General features: G+C 43.0%; 1 protein-coding gene across 1 annotated transcript in view; it reads right to left on the bottom strand.

The window, feature by feature from the left end:
- Nucleotides 1–14082, bottom strand: part of adgrl1a (adhesion G protein-coupled receptor L1a) — a 332245-nt gene extending 318163 nt beyond the window's left edge. Inside the window, exon 1 of the mRNA XM_051920528.1 lies at nucleotides 12399–14082. The gene's annotated coding sequence lies outside the window, so the exon portion shown is untranslated. The remainder of the gene's footprint in view (nucleotides 1–12398) is intronic.
- Nucleotides 14083–14763: the final 681 nt, after the last annotated feature.

The following is a 14763-nucleotide window of genomic DNA, read 5'->3' as shown; positions in this document are numbered from 1 at the left end:
AAAGAACGTTCCTTTAGTTAGGTCGGTAACAGGCTCCTAGCTAGGACCAGAGGATAACAGATTTATAAAACAGGGACTCAGGCTAAGCTCAGGTGTCTTTGACTTGCTGCTGTCTCTCTAATTGGAAGCTTTTCGAGGTCCAGAGAGTCAAATTCATGTGGAAAGAACCCATCACAGAATGAGTGGAACCACACAACCCCTAAAGGTGCCATTTTTGAACTTCCAGTTTGAAAAGCGTAGTGTTGGAGATTTGCAACAAAACGACTGGGCACGACTGGTGTCACATTTTAATTTTTAGAAACACGGACAAATAATTCACTAGCAGATACAATCAATAAAAGACCCAATTTCACCTTGAACAGGCCCCTCTCAGACACAGCAATTATTCTTTATATTGAAGAGAACATTTTTTACATGCACAGTAACTCACAAATTACAGCTCAAGAGTGAATTTACAGGGTTCTCCCAGGGCCCTCTTAGAAATCCTTCAAGATTCTCATTAAAATAAATGCAAATGTAAATAAAGAAGCAAACAAACAAACAAACAAATCAATAAGCCGCCAACGTTAACCCTTTCTCTGGTTACTGAGTAGCGGGGGCTGCGCGCTCCCGTCCGGCCCAAGGAGAGTCTCCGTGTGCGCGACTTTAGACGGCCACGGCAAGCGGGCACGCGCACCCTCAGGTCATCGATAAATCAGACCACTTCCGTTGGGCGCCCCTTCAACACGTGATCCTTTCCAATCCAATCAATCGATCCAACAGCTAATCGATCAACTTCATTAGGTGGCCTTCAGCTGCATGGGGGTCGTAAAGCTCCTCTTAAATCAGCGGTGAACGTGACACGTCGCGACCCGCTCCCCTTAACTTTCTCGATGGCGCTCTTTTAGCTTCATTTAGGATTTTTTTTAGGCGTCAATCAGCCCATTTTACTCGCAGCGTCTCCCTCTCTACCTCGGATAATAACAGGGAGCCAAAAAGCTAAACAGCCAGTGACTGCTTCAGCTTTGAGTTAAGAGCTGCGTTCCGAGAAAATTACTCCTCTGTCTCAAATTCTACCAGAAAGAAAAAAGCCTCAATTTGCCGCATCGAGTGATTTAAAAGTAAATTGTCCTGTGAAAATTATGTTTACAGCTCATTTTTAAAGGTTAGCTCGCACTGCTGAGGCATGAACATCAGAGCACTTCGTTTCATTTGCCTACTTTGCTCAGTGTCAACTCAATCAGCAAAATAAATACAAACAAGAGCGCAAAAAGAAAATAATATAAATAAAAATAAATGATAATGAATCAAAAAAATTAAAAATCGGGAGTGGTCTCCTCTCAACTTTCTCGTATACTCAGATATGGGGATGGATATTTAACAATAATTATATTTTTACATTATGTACATTAAAGAACCGTCAACAACAAATCAAATCAAATTAATAATATATTGAACAAATATAAAAGTCAAGTTTCACCCCCCTCTGATTTCGGGGCTTTCGGGACTCCGAGACACTCGTTTAAGAGCAACTCCGGTGGCTGCTAATCGGCGAAACCATTGATTTGGCGCAAATAAACCCGCGACGCTTCAAGAGCTGCTGCGCTCTCCGCGGTGTCCTGCAAACACATCGATTGGTGTCTTCAGAACTGAGACTTTGGGCACGGAAGGCAGCCACTCGAGCCGCGCTTAGGCGCAAATATCCGAGGAGGAGACGTCCCGTTTAGTCAGCGACATTGAAACTGCAACTGGCTGGGGCTGGAGGGGACTGAGAGTGGACCAATGGACTGAAAGAAAGAAAGAAAGAAAGAAAGAAAGAAAGAAAGAAAGAAAGAAAGAAAGAAAGAAAGAAAGAAAGAAAGAAAAACTGTCATATACTGCAGTTCGTTTCATGTTGAACAATAAGTAAATAACATGCACAGCATTTAACATAGGAAAGAAAGAAAGAAAGAAAGAAAGAAAGAAGAAAGAAAGAAAGAAAGAAAGAAAGAAAGAAAGAAAGAAAGAAAGAAACTGTCATATAGTTCGTTTCATGTTGAACAATAAGTAAATAACATGCACAGCATTTAACATAGGAAAGAAAGAAAGAAAGAAAGAAAGAAAGAAAGAAAGAAAGAAAGAAAGAAAGAAACTGTCATATAGTTCGTTTCATGCTCAACGATACCCAAAGTAAATAACACAGCATTTAACATTAGAAAGAAAGAAAGAAAGAAAGAAAGAAAGAAAGAAAGAAAGAAAGAAAGAAAGAAAGAAAGAAACTGTCATATAGTTCGTTTCATGCTCAACGATACCCAAAGTAAATAACACAGCATTTAACATTAGAAAGAAAGAAAGAAAGAAAGAAAGAAAGAAAGAAAGAAAGAAAGAAAGAAAGAAAGAAAGAAACTGTCATATAGTTCGTTTCATGTTGAACAATAAGTGAATAACATGCACAGCATTTAACATAAGAAAGAAAGAAAGAAAGAAAGAAAGAAAGAAAGAAAGAAAGAAAACTGTCATATAATTCGTTTCATGCTCAACGATACCCAAAGTAAATAACACAGCATTTAACATTAGAAAGTAAGTAAGAAAGAAAGAAAGAAAGAAAGAAAGAAAGAAAGAAAGAAAGAAAGAAAGAAAGAAACTGTCATATAGTTCGTTTCATGTTGAACAATAAGTGAATAACATGCACAGCATTTAACATAAGAAAGAAAGAAAGAAAGAAAGAAAGAAAGAAAGAAAGAAAGAAAAGATTCTGTATTGCTAGCACATTTTACAGCGAACACCGACATGAAGTAAGCACACAAAAGAAAGGCTGACTTGCCAACTCCTCGGCTGGCATTTGATTCCTGCACGCTTGCTTTGTGGTGCCCATTGCTAATTCAGAAGGCCACTCATCGGCTCTTTAACGCTCTCACGTTCTTCCTCACACACACTTTAGCATTGAATAGAATGTCAAGCAGAGTCACTGCAGATTTTTAAAGGACTGGTGGGCTCTCCTTGGTGGGCATGGCCCTTGCTGTGATGCTGCCATTCTCTACAACCCCAACATAATTGTCTTTTTAATTTTTTTATTGTGTATCATTTTGTATTTGCCATTCGCGTGTCGTATAGCAGGCTAAGCACTTTGTGTATAACGGATCGACGTGAGCGCTTGTTTCTGTTTCTTCCATGACAAGTAAACTAGATTGATTTCTCTCAAATTGTAATGTGAGTAAAACAGATCTTGTTGTGAAGTCGTGATGGCCGACGGTGTCACCAGTGTGTGTGTGGATTCGAGTCCTTCCAAGTACTTGAGGACTGTGCAGATCCTGAACTGTTTTCACTGACCGTTAAGAGAATTTATTTCACCTGCTCAGTCTCAGAGATCACTAAAGCAGTGGAGTACAGCACTGAAAATAATGTCCATAATTTTAAGGGTAAAAATACTGTGAATGGCAAAAGGAAAATATATTCCTAACAAAAGGAAAGTTACCTTATGTTTTACTGAAAACTATCTGTATATCTTACCAGATACATTTTATTGTTTTTTACAGTTGTGTAAAATCGATAGTCATCTACCTTCGAAATATGCTAGATACCGTTTACTGATACATTACGGTTACACTGAAGAAATGGCCGTTACTTTTACAGTGTAAGACTGTTAAATAGCAACTGTAAAATGTTAAACGGCTAAGCTCTGTTTCAGTAACTTACGATATTTGCATTGTTCTGTGGTTAAACGTTCACTTCTATTGTAAAGTGTTATAAAGAAAAAACAGTTATTTCACCTAAACATATTGTCACCTTATTTTTACAGTAAAAGTCTGTCAACCGCATCTACCAGTTTATTTACCGTAAATGTATTTATTTATTTACAGTGTAAAAGAAGAGATCACCATGCAGTTTCACTGACCATTGATTTATTTTTACAATATGCTTTAATATGTTTGAAGGTTTGGTTGTTCTGCTTACTCACTAATCATGTCTTGCTGTTAGGTGCTCTCTGTCATATACCGTACATGTCATATGTAATAAGAAGGGAAGGAATTAACAAGCCAGACGAGACCGTTCAGGCCATTTGTCGCTTGTTTCCTTAGCTAACAGCACTCGTGGCCCCAATACCTCCTCCTGATCCTTCTTAAAGGTTTCTGCTTCAACCCCACGTCTCGGTAGTTTGTTTCAGTTTGCCACACTTCTTAGAAATAAAAACAGATACCCTGCGGCGTCAGTCCTAACCGCACGTCCCCTTCATTTCCACCGATGTCCGTTTAGAATGCTGCTGGACCGATTTAATCAATGCACACCTGGATGAGGTCTCCTCTGCTCAGACGAAACCTGTCACGGTAGGCCACGCCCCGTTTACACCCATGATGCACCTGGCTGCTCGCCACTGCACCGCTTCTGGTGCTGCGGTGTCTTTCTTGCAGTGTGGTGAGTACAAGTGTGCGCCCGACACTCCAGATGCGACCCCACGAGTGCGCTACATACTGTAGTCCGACTGTGACGCTCAACAGTTCTGATGATGGAACCTAACATTTTCTTTGCCTGATAATGAAAACGATGGGTCAACATAAACCCCTAAATCCTTTTCAGAGGTTGCTTCCTTCAGGACAGCGTCTCCCATCTTGTATTTATAATTAGATCATTGAATAAAAAATGAAAAAAGGAGATGAAGATTAAATTATATATAAATGACATATAAATGACATAAATGACATGTCTTCAGATTCATTTAAACATTTGTGAAAACTTATCAGCAAGTCTGACGAGTTTTTTTTTTATTGACAATCAGTCATTTTTACATAAAACTCATTGCATAGTAGAGGAAATATTATTATTATTAATAATAATAATAATAATAATATAATGCATTTTGACTCAGATTTTAATCTTAATTTTAAGCCTATATGTCTCTCCATCAGTTTTACATTTCTTTCTGTCTCTCTCCCCTTCACCACCTGATAGCTGATGTCAGGTGGGCATACTGGAACAAAAATGGCTGCCGTCACATCATCCAGGTGAGTGCTTGTTGAACTGGTTACCCCTCAGTCTGTATAAAGTACTTTGAGTAGCGAGAAAAGCGCCATATAAAAATGTGATTCTCTATCTAATATAGTGCCTTCCATTTCTATCTGTCTATTGAATAAAGTGCCCTTCACACCTATTATATAGTGCCTTTCATAATTATATATTTGTCTCATATGGTGCCTTTCATATCTACATATTTATCTCATATAGTGCCTTTCATATATACATATTCATTACATATAGTGCCTTTCATATCTACATATTTATCTCATATAGTGCCTTTCATATCTACATATTCATTACATATAGTGCCTTTCATATCTGCATATTTATCTCATATAGTGCCTTTCATATCTACATATTTATCACATATGGTGCCTTTCATAATTATACATTTATCACATATGGTGCCTTTCATAATTATATATTTATCTCATATAGTGCCTTTCATATCTACATATTCATTACATATAGTGCCTTTCATATCTACATATTTATCTCATATAGTGCCTTTCATATCTACATATTTATCTCATATAGTGCCTTTCCTATCTAGCATAGAGTGCCTCTCTTCAATATCTACCTGTGACAGTTGTGCTGCCCGTCACTTCTGTGTATTCTTCAGTTATTTAGTGCCTTTAACAGCCATCTGTAGTTCTTTACACTTTTCCTGTCACAGTAGAGTGTGGACGTGTTGATCAGCACATGCAAGTGACAGTGTTTGTGACAGTGAGGACCCTGAAAACATCGAATAACATCTCACTTTCTTGAATGAAGAACATTATTTATTTGATTTTAATTATGCACTAATTACATGATGCCAATGTCAAACGACGGTGGCTCGTGTGGCTTTAGCAGGCACTTGTAGACGATTATCTGGGTGGTCTTGCTATCTTGAATCATAGGATGTTCAGTTTTCAATTTTCTTTGTCATGATAATCAGCAAGGTACTGAACAAGAATTGAAATTTGATTACATTTTGAAAAAAATTTGCATTACAGTTAAAAAGGAAACAGTCGCAGTTTAGAAATGCTTCACGCCCACCATTTATTCCTAAAATTAAGAAAAGTTTTAAAAACAAAAGCATGGAAGGAGAAGATTAGTGACAAGAATAAAAATCCTTTGCTTAAGTATAAGTACAGAATATGCCGATTAGTATGCTGCTATTCTATTTCATTCATTCAGGGTGGCTCAGTCAGTGGCAGTGACGTCAGCCTCATCCACGTCACCCATAACGTTTAATAAAAAGTCCGAATGTCAAAACTAAAAGTGGGTCAGCAGTGTTGGGTGCTGCTCACAAATTCTGATTCATAAATGTACTGAGGAGTAAAATCAGCCTAAATTGTGACAGATGGACCTTTTCTTCTTCTTTTTCTCATCTATCCAGTCACCCATCCATCTTCCAAACCTGCCTTACCCTGAGCAGGGCTGCAGGAGAGCTGATGCTTAACCCAGCAAGCATCGGGCAACACAACTGGAACAACACCTCAATGGGATGCCAATCCATTGCAGGGCACACACTCTCTCACACACACACAAGGGGCTTATTTAGAGTCACCAGTCCACATCACCTGCATGTCTTTGGACTGTGGTAGAAAACCAGAGAAGTCAGAGTGAGGACACAGGGAGAACATACAAACTCCACTCAGGCCGCACCCTGGATGCGAATTCTGCTGGTCTTTATTATTATTATTATGACTATTGTTATTTCTGATTGTATTGACTGAAGGCATTATCCTTCTTGAACCATCCATCAGCCACTGCGTCTTCTAGTCATAGTCTGATAGTCCTCCATGTTGGTTGCCACCAAATCTCATGGGCTACAACTGGCTGGCCAGGCCAGCCTGAGTGTGTCCTGAGTTGGACTGGCAGTCCTTGCCAGGCCGGGCGCCTCATTTTCATGACATGCTGGCAGAAGCTTCTCTGGTTGTGTGAACTGTGACTGATGGGCTCAGAAATGGATGGGTGGTGCACTGCTGATGAAGGCACAGACTGGTCGATGGTTGTAGGCGCTCTGTTAGAGGCTGCCCTGAATTACGGACATAGATATTCTCTGAATGTCCATTAGGATATTCACAAATGACTTCCATTCCTACATTTTGTGATATTGATATGTAGATAGAAATGCACAAACCAATAAGGTCCAACTCGATTGGTCAGAAAATAAAGAACATGAGAAGAGAAGTGCGATTCGTGCCAGCTCAATTACACGTTCACTTCGAGATGGCCGGCCGCTAATTGGGATTTTCTATGCGTTCTTTCTTTATTTATTTATTTTCCTCCTCGGTTAACGTTTTGCGATTCTGATGAAGTCCGCTCTTCATTTACGAGAAGCCAAAACTGCTCATTCGTGTTAATCCGCCATGCCGTTCTCTGCCAGCTGCTATGGACTCCGATGGCATCATTTAGAACTGAAAACGGCAACTGAACACGCAAGCATCTCCTTGTGAAAGGACGAGGACCATAAAGGACCACAAAGGTTCCTTTGGATGACTTCACCATGAAGACCCCCTTCAACGAAACAAATGAGTCGACTGGATCCACCGGGAACTCGAGCTGCTAAAAGAGACGGAAAAGGCTGCAGGGAGACTTTAGTAAAATACCAGGCTGGCACGGCCGCCATCACGCCTTGCCGCAGTAAACCTGTTAATGAACGGCTCGTGGCCAGGCAGGCCTGAGCAAACCCGAGGGGTCTCTGAAGGGGGGGTGTTACGCTGCAGCCCGGCTGGACCTTAGGAGCAGGAGCTGGGAATGTGCTCCTCGTTGAGCCCTTGGGATCCGCAATGCACTTCAAGAGCGAGAAAGCTGCGCACGCCACGGATAACAAAGGACAAAATGCCGACCTGCCGGACATGCAGAGACTTCTATTGTGTTGTGGTTTTATGGAGACGCGCCGCTGGGGAAAAAGGGCTTTTAAGACACTGGGCCAATGGAGAAAGGCCGGGAAAGAAGAGACCCGCTCAAGTATGAAAGAGGCGTCCGCCGCCGGACACGAAGATGTGGACGGCCGGCGCTGATTGGCCAGCAGCTCTGACGCCGCACTATAGAGCGGACTGGACCGACCCACGTGACAGCCGCTCTTTGGGTCACACAGACGCACGGCAGGAGTCACGAATGAAGCCTGGAGAGTGACGCGCTGCTTCATTAGCACCTTTAACTTGTTACTCCAGGTTAGTAATATCGGAGCGTAACTGAGCTCATCAATGAAAAAGAAGAAGAAGAATGAAGAAGTCCATAAAATACACAAGGGGTGTACATGAGGCCAACGAGTTACCAAAAAAGGGTAAAGAGGTGCACAACGTTCAAAACTAACTATAGCGACACGAATTGGGGGAAGGGGCTCAGACCTCCGAAAGAAGTGGAAACAGATGAGCGTTAGAAGTGCGAGGTGTTATAACTGGGGAGATCAAGCGAGCGACTGCCTTCAAATGGCCCTCGACTACCAACCACATAGCTATTAAAAAGACCCGATTAATTCTGTGAAAAGGTCTCAGCATGTGATACTAGTCCTTAAAACTTTGAAATGGCTACCATTATGCGGACACAATTAAAATCTTTCAATTCTAGTAAGCGACCTATAGCATGAGGGATCAAGAAATCCGCCTACATTATTGGTCCTTTTTTTACCATTCAGGAAGCCATTGACATTTCACAAATCTACCGTCAGCTAGTCGCGCTTGTTAATGGAAGGTTACGGGTGTAAATACTGCAAGAGGCGCTTTCTAGAACCTTCATGTGCATGGCATCGCTCGGAATGAACCTCTTTGGCACCTTTGTATTTCATTGTGGGTGCCCGGCAATGGTGGCAGAGGCTGACGGACCCTGGACCAGCTCCTCATTTTAAAGACCTGGCGACCTCTTCTCGGGACTTCTGTAAGGAGTACTTGTATGATAATGGGGCCATTCGTGAAATCATTCAAGGAATTACACACTTCCATTTTGTGGAAGCCATGAAAAAAGTGTATTTAAGAATTTAGTAATGAAGTAATGGCGCTGAGGTATGAATTAATCGAATCATGAGCATCCTTAAAAATGATTTCTACCGGCTGAAGAAAAAGAAAGAGAGAAAAGAGCTTAACTAATTCTGAGAAAAGATAATCAAGATACAGACTGCACAGATCCAGAGGCGAGAATGAAAAGACACGATAATCAACAATGAGTGCAAGAACAAAACGGTCTGACACCTTCAGTTTTATTGGAAGTGCTTAGAAAGAAAGAAAGAAAGAAAGAAAGAAAGAAAGAAAGAAAGAAAGAAAGAAAGAAAGAAAAGCAGGCTGCAAGCTGACTGCTTTAGGCCCTTATTCTGAGTTGCCATCGCGTGGAGCTTTCACAGATAACACAAACGCTGCGCTGTCATTTACCTGACACCTTTATGTAATAATTGGTTTAATTTCTTTTGATTGATTTATTTATTTTCTATTGGAGCACAGGCAGGTGAAGTGACTTGCTCAGGGTTGCACACTGGCAGTAGTGGGGTTTAAACCCACCAGTCGCAAGGTTTGCTGTCCAATGCCTTAATCACTACGCCATACTGCTGGTAGCGCAATCTTAAAATCTGTTTACATAAAGCATCAATCAAATACTATATACAGCAATAAAATTAAAATAACCAAAAATGTATTTTATGAATCAGTTTCTGGGTTTGCATTGGTCAGTTTTTGTCCTGTTTGATTTGTGACATTCTGGTCTATTAAAAACGACTTTGTAATGATGCATCCCATGAAAAACGCTACATAAAATAAATCATATATATATATATATATATATATATATATATATATATATATATATATATATATATATATATACGGGATTACTTAATGGGGTTTAAAATTATTGTTCTATCTAAACACGCTTTTGGTACTCACTCACTCATACACACAAAAATTTATATATATATATATGGGTGTGTGTGTAAAGTATCTATCTATCTATCTATCTATCTATTCACAAATATATATAAATTTGAAAATTCTGTGTTCATAAATACGGGATTACTACTGGGTCCTTAATATTATCATTCCATTTAAACATGCTTTAGGCTATCAGGTATCCCTGCTATTGGTCGGCGCCCCTGTCAGGGTTTGTTCCTGCATTGCCCCCGACGCGTTCTCGGAATGGCCCCAGCTACCCCGAAATCAAGTGGGTTTGAAAATGAATGGATGGGTGAGTAGACGGAAGGATGGATTAATGTCATTTAAATAAAGATAGTCCACATCTCTTAATGCATTATATATGTCAGTATGTTTATTATAACAGATTTCATAAAGTTTACCAATCATTAAGTATATGTACAGAATACATTTACCAATTATATCTCTCATCATAAATCTATTACTTCACACCTTACTGCATGATATCAATACATTTTAAACAGTTACTGGAAAAAAACGACACATGCTGCTAAATACAAGAAATAAAATTTAGTTCATCACCCCTAATTGTGTGAACTGACTGTTTTGTGTGACACTTTCGGCTACAACAATCTAAGAGAAATACTGCGATGCGTCTATTCGAAAGAAAGAAAGAAAGAAAGAAAGAAAGAAAGAAAGAAAGAAAGAAAGAAAGAAAGAAAGAAAGGATGTATTATTTTTAAAATGACAAAATGACTTCAGAAACGTCGAATAGTAACATAAATCAACTAAGAATATATGCTTATTGATTTTCTATGGGAAGGAATTGAACTGTTAAGAAAACAGACAGACTGCTAAGAAGAAAACAAAGCAGCACAATAAGGGAAGTAATAGCAGTAATAATAATAATGATGATGATGATGATGATTATAATAATAACAATCTGTGACTTTATGATTTCAAGGGCGGACTAGACGGCGGTCCATTCGCTTGCCTTCTTGGCATCAGAGGAGGAGGCCGGTTGGCTTCCATTGATTCGTGTCCTTTTCAGAGAGGTATTCAAGGTAACGTTTAACTGACATCATAAAACACAGAAATATGAATCACCATCGACTCGGGATGAGTAATCGAAACATTAACACCAGCAGACTGAAAAGAAAATGCCAGATGTGTTCTTTTCCGTGGGGGTACTGCATGAACAGGAATACATTGTACGTCCAAGTCTACGTTTTTTGCATTGCATTGATTACATAAATGTGCTTCCTGCCCACCAGTAAACCAAAAAAAAAAAAATGTAAAGGAACCCTTAAATGGACCAGGCTTCTGTCTCCCCCTGAATAATAAACTGGGGTGCCGTGCAGGGCATGAGACACACCTGGGCAGATGTCCTCAGCTGTCGCTTTAACATCAGAAATCAACGACATGTGAACAAGAGGATCGACGGGGCAGCGGGGCGACGTTAGCGGACACGTTTCTGTTTCTGTCCACGGCGGCGTCCCTCGGGCAGGCAGGCCGTTTTGAACGCTCCGCCTCGTTTGTCCGCAATGGAAGGTAAGCCGCCCGAGGGAGCGGAGAGCATCTCAGGGAACGGAGCGCACATTTGCGCCGCTGGAGAGGATGCGCGCTGTTTAAAATGAGGGACGTGAAAGAGCGGACGTGAGCAGAAAACCTCGGCGAGAGATTAAGGTTGTTGGCAGCTTTGGCTCCAGAAGCAGGTGTGTGTGTGTGTGTGAGTGTGAGTGTGTGTGTGAATGCGGGTGGCGCGCTGTTTTCTCACAGGTTGGCTATGGAGGCAATTTGGTGTTGGTGAAGGTGAGGTGGGGAGGAGCAGGCGGGGTGATGGACCCCCCCCCCCCCAGTATTATATACTCTGCCAGTCCTCTTTATTATTATTATGTTTTTTTTTTTCAGAGCTTACTGCTGTGGGCCAGCTGCAATGCACTGGAACCCAGTGTGGATTCGCAGCGCCGCCTGAATAGCTCATCATCAGAGTCCATTACCCGCTCGTTAATAAAAGCTCTCCTGTCACTCGAGCCGGCAATTCAGAGCGCAAAGCTGCGGCTGGAGATGCCGCAACCCCAAGGAAAGAAAAAAAAAAAATGCGGGGCCGCTGTGTGGAGGCGGATGCTGTCAGCTGTGTGTTTTGGCTGGCGACCACCCCATCCCCGATATCTGCGCATAGACCCCAAGTCAGCCATTGCAAATCGATCGGTCAAACAGATCAGCAAGCAATCAACGAACAACTCCAAGTGTAAAAAAAAAAAAAAAAATCCGAGTGCCTCGCTGTGGACGCGCACGGCCAGCGCCGTCTTCTCTGCTCGGAACGACACGAACGTCCACGATTGTCTGCTGCCGCCAAAAGCCCGAGACGGTGTGCGCCAACGCGCCCCCCCCCCCCCCCCCCCCCCCAGACTGACAGACGGCCGGACAGGCGCACTGATTCCACACAAGCCCCCCGAGTGGAGTGCGCGCTCGCCGCGACTCTACGAGTCTCACTCACTCCAGCAGATTAAACGTATCCATGATAATAAAAAGAGAGCGCATTGCAAATCCATTATGAAGAAGCCTGCCTCCTACCTTGTCGACTCCGATCTCCCTCCTCCGTGCTCCTGTCTCACTGCTTCTCATTCATTCTTTCTTCTTTCGCTCCCTCCTGTGTGTGCGCGTGTGTGGTTTTTTTTCCTTTTCCCCCCACTGTTTTCTCCGTTTTTCGCCCCTTCGAGCAGATTCAGAAACATTAAAAACGCATTTGAAATGGAGCTCTTCCAGACGTCGAGCCAGCCGTCGCTCCTCTCACGGTGTGAATGCGCGTGGAAAAACAGCAAGAGAAACGCGCTCACCAGGCAACAATTGCTCAAAAATGAGAATAAAAATAAGAGGCGTGCGATGGCCAAAAAATGTGTCATCAATTTGAAAAGTAGTGCAAAATGCACACACGCTGCCTGGTGCCTTCCCCTTCCCTGGACGTCGCTCTTTTCCACCGATATTTTCGTCCGCAGTCAATAAGGTGATGTTTATGGCGCTTCTTATTTTAGATATAGCAGCCGGAGCATCCTCTTTTACTCGCGGCTCTCCCAAGGTGCCGGGGCACAGCGGTGCGTGTTGCTGAAGAAAGAGGACATGCAGAAGGCAATTAGCAAACGGGAGCAGGAGGAGTCGATGGATGGAGACGCTTTCAGGAAGAATTCAAAGAGCGTGCCCGCACCGCGGCTTGGCCAGCGCAGGACGGGGGCACCAGACGTGCCGAATATTCCATTCCGCAGAGATGGCCACAGAAAATAGCATCCCTTCAGCCGACCCAAAACGATTAGGAATCCTGCAGGCTCCGGTGACAACGGCGAAGATCTGTTGACAGACAAAATATCTGTGGGCAAACGTGAACAGGAGGCAAATATGCCAGGATTCTCACAGAAACGAGGGCAGCGATTCAAGAAGCCGCGTTTCAAATCACAAGCGCGCTATGGCAGACAGACACACAAGGAAGGCAGAAAGGAGACATTCTGTAGAAAAAAAAAACAATCAAATAAATGAAAAAAAAATAACAAAAATCACACACGTCCCTCTCTCTCCTTGGCGGTCACTGCATTCTTTCCTCCCGCATCGTTGGGTTATTTCAAAACAAAAGAAGTAGAAGAAGAAACAGAATGGGATATAATCCGCCGGTGAGCTGTATTTCCATGGAATCGCGCAGAATTCTGTCACTAACGTGTCGTCCCGCTTTATCTTGATAATCGATGCGGTTCCTTTGACTCGCGAGCGGTGGATATCTTCATAGCCCTTCTGCTTGCTCAGTCGATTATATGCAGTGGGGCTGGAAGCCGAGATGACATTCGCTTCGGAGGACAGACAACAATTCGAGCCCAAAGCCGTGAGAGGGTCCCTGAAGGCGTCTGCCTACATATTCCCGCATCTCCTTTTAGAAACCGTTAGGAAACACCAACGCGAATGGAAACGTTTATCTCAAAAAATCCGTCCGTCGTGCGTCTCTCGTCTCCAATCGGCACGCACGTACTGAGGTGCTGTTGGTGCTGCTGCTGCTGCGTGTCGGGGAGGTGGGGTGTGTGTGTGTGTGTAGGGGGGGGGGGGGGGGGGGGTTATTCCTCCTGACGTACCCCGGTCACCATTCTATTGCGCCTGCTTTATCCCCGTGCGGTGTAACCTGTGTGTGTACACACAGAGAACGAGCAGAGGATGCGATCCCTCCTAAAACCCAGCGCGGAGTTGTAATGATGGAAAATTGAAGCCTCTCGCTGAACGCCCCCTCCCCCCACCCCACTCCGCTGTGCGCAGCGCCGGGAGACGGAGTCTGGCGTCGTAGGCAAGCCGCGGACCGGAGCGCGTGCACGCCGGATCAGGAGCTGCGACGGGCTTGCGCCCATTGCGTAAGAGGAGCCGCGTTCCTCCATTCTTGTGGATTCAGTGCGCGCCTGGTACCACGGAGGGCAATCAGCAAGGCTGGGGCCGCAGAGAGAACGCGTTCGAAACGATCCAGGACGGAAATATGAAATGGAGCGGCGAGAGGCACGCGTCGAATTAAAATTCGGTGTGTAAAATAGTCCTCGTGTGAAAATGTGTGTGTTGAAAAGCGCAACGGCGCTGGTCACCCGGAGATGTACTACAAGGAAAATGGAAAAGTTTAGGCAGGAAAAAAAAACACAAAAAAAAAACGGAAAAGCGATCGGCAAAAAGAGATTAGAAAACAGAAGCGCGAGGAAATGAGTGCCCAGCAAGCATTTGCACGCCTCATCAGAGAATAACAGACGCAGTTAAAGTGACACGGGGCCATGGAAGCGTGCCCAGAAGAATGAAAAACACTGATGGATCTGAAGTGTGCGGGAGTCTGGGCGATAATGAGAGCGGCCATAAATGTCCGTGGAGAAAATTGTATAGGAAACGGGGAGGACGACATCTGTAGTGGCAAGCGCGAGGTTAAAAGGTGACA

This window comes from Erpetoichthys calabaricus, chromosome 17 (assembly GCF_900747795.2).
Source record: "Erpetoichthys calabaricus chromosome 17, fErpCal1.3, whole genome shotgun sequence".
NCBI lineage: Eukaryota > Metazoa > Chordata > Cladistia > Polypteriformes > Polypteridae > Erpetoichthys > Erpetoichthys calabaricus.
This window is presented reverse-complemented; position numbering and strand designations above follow the sequence as displayed.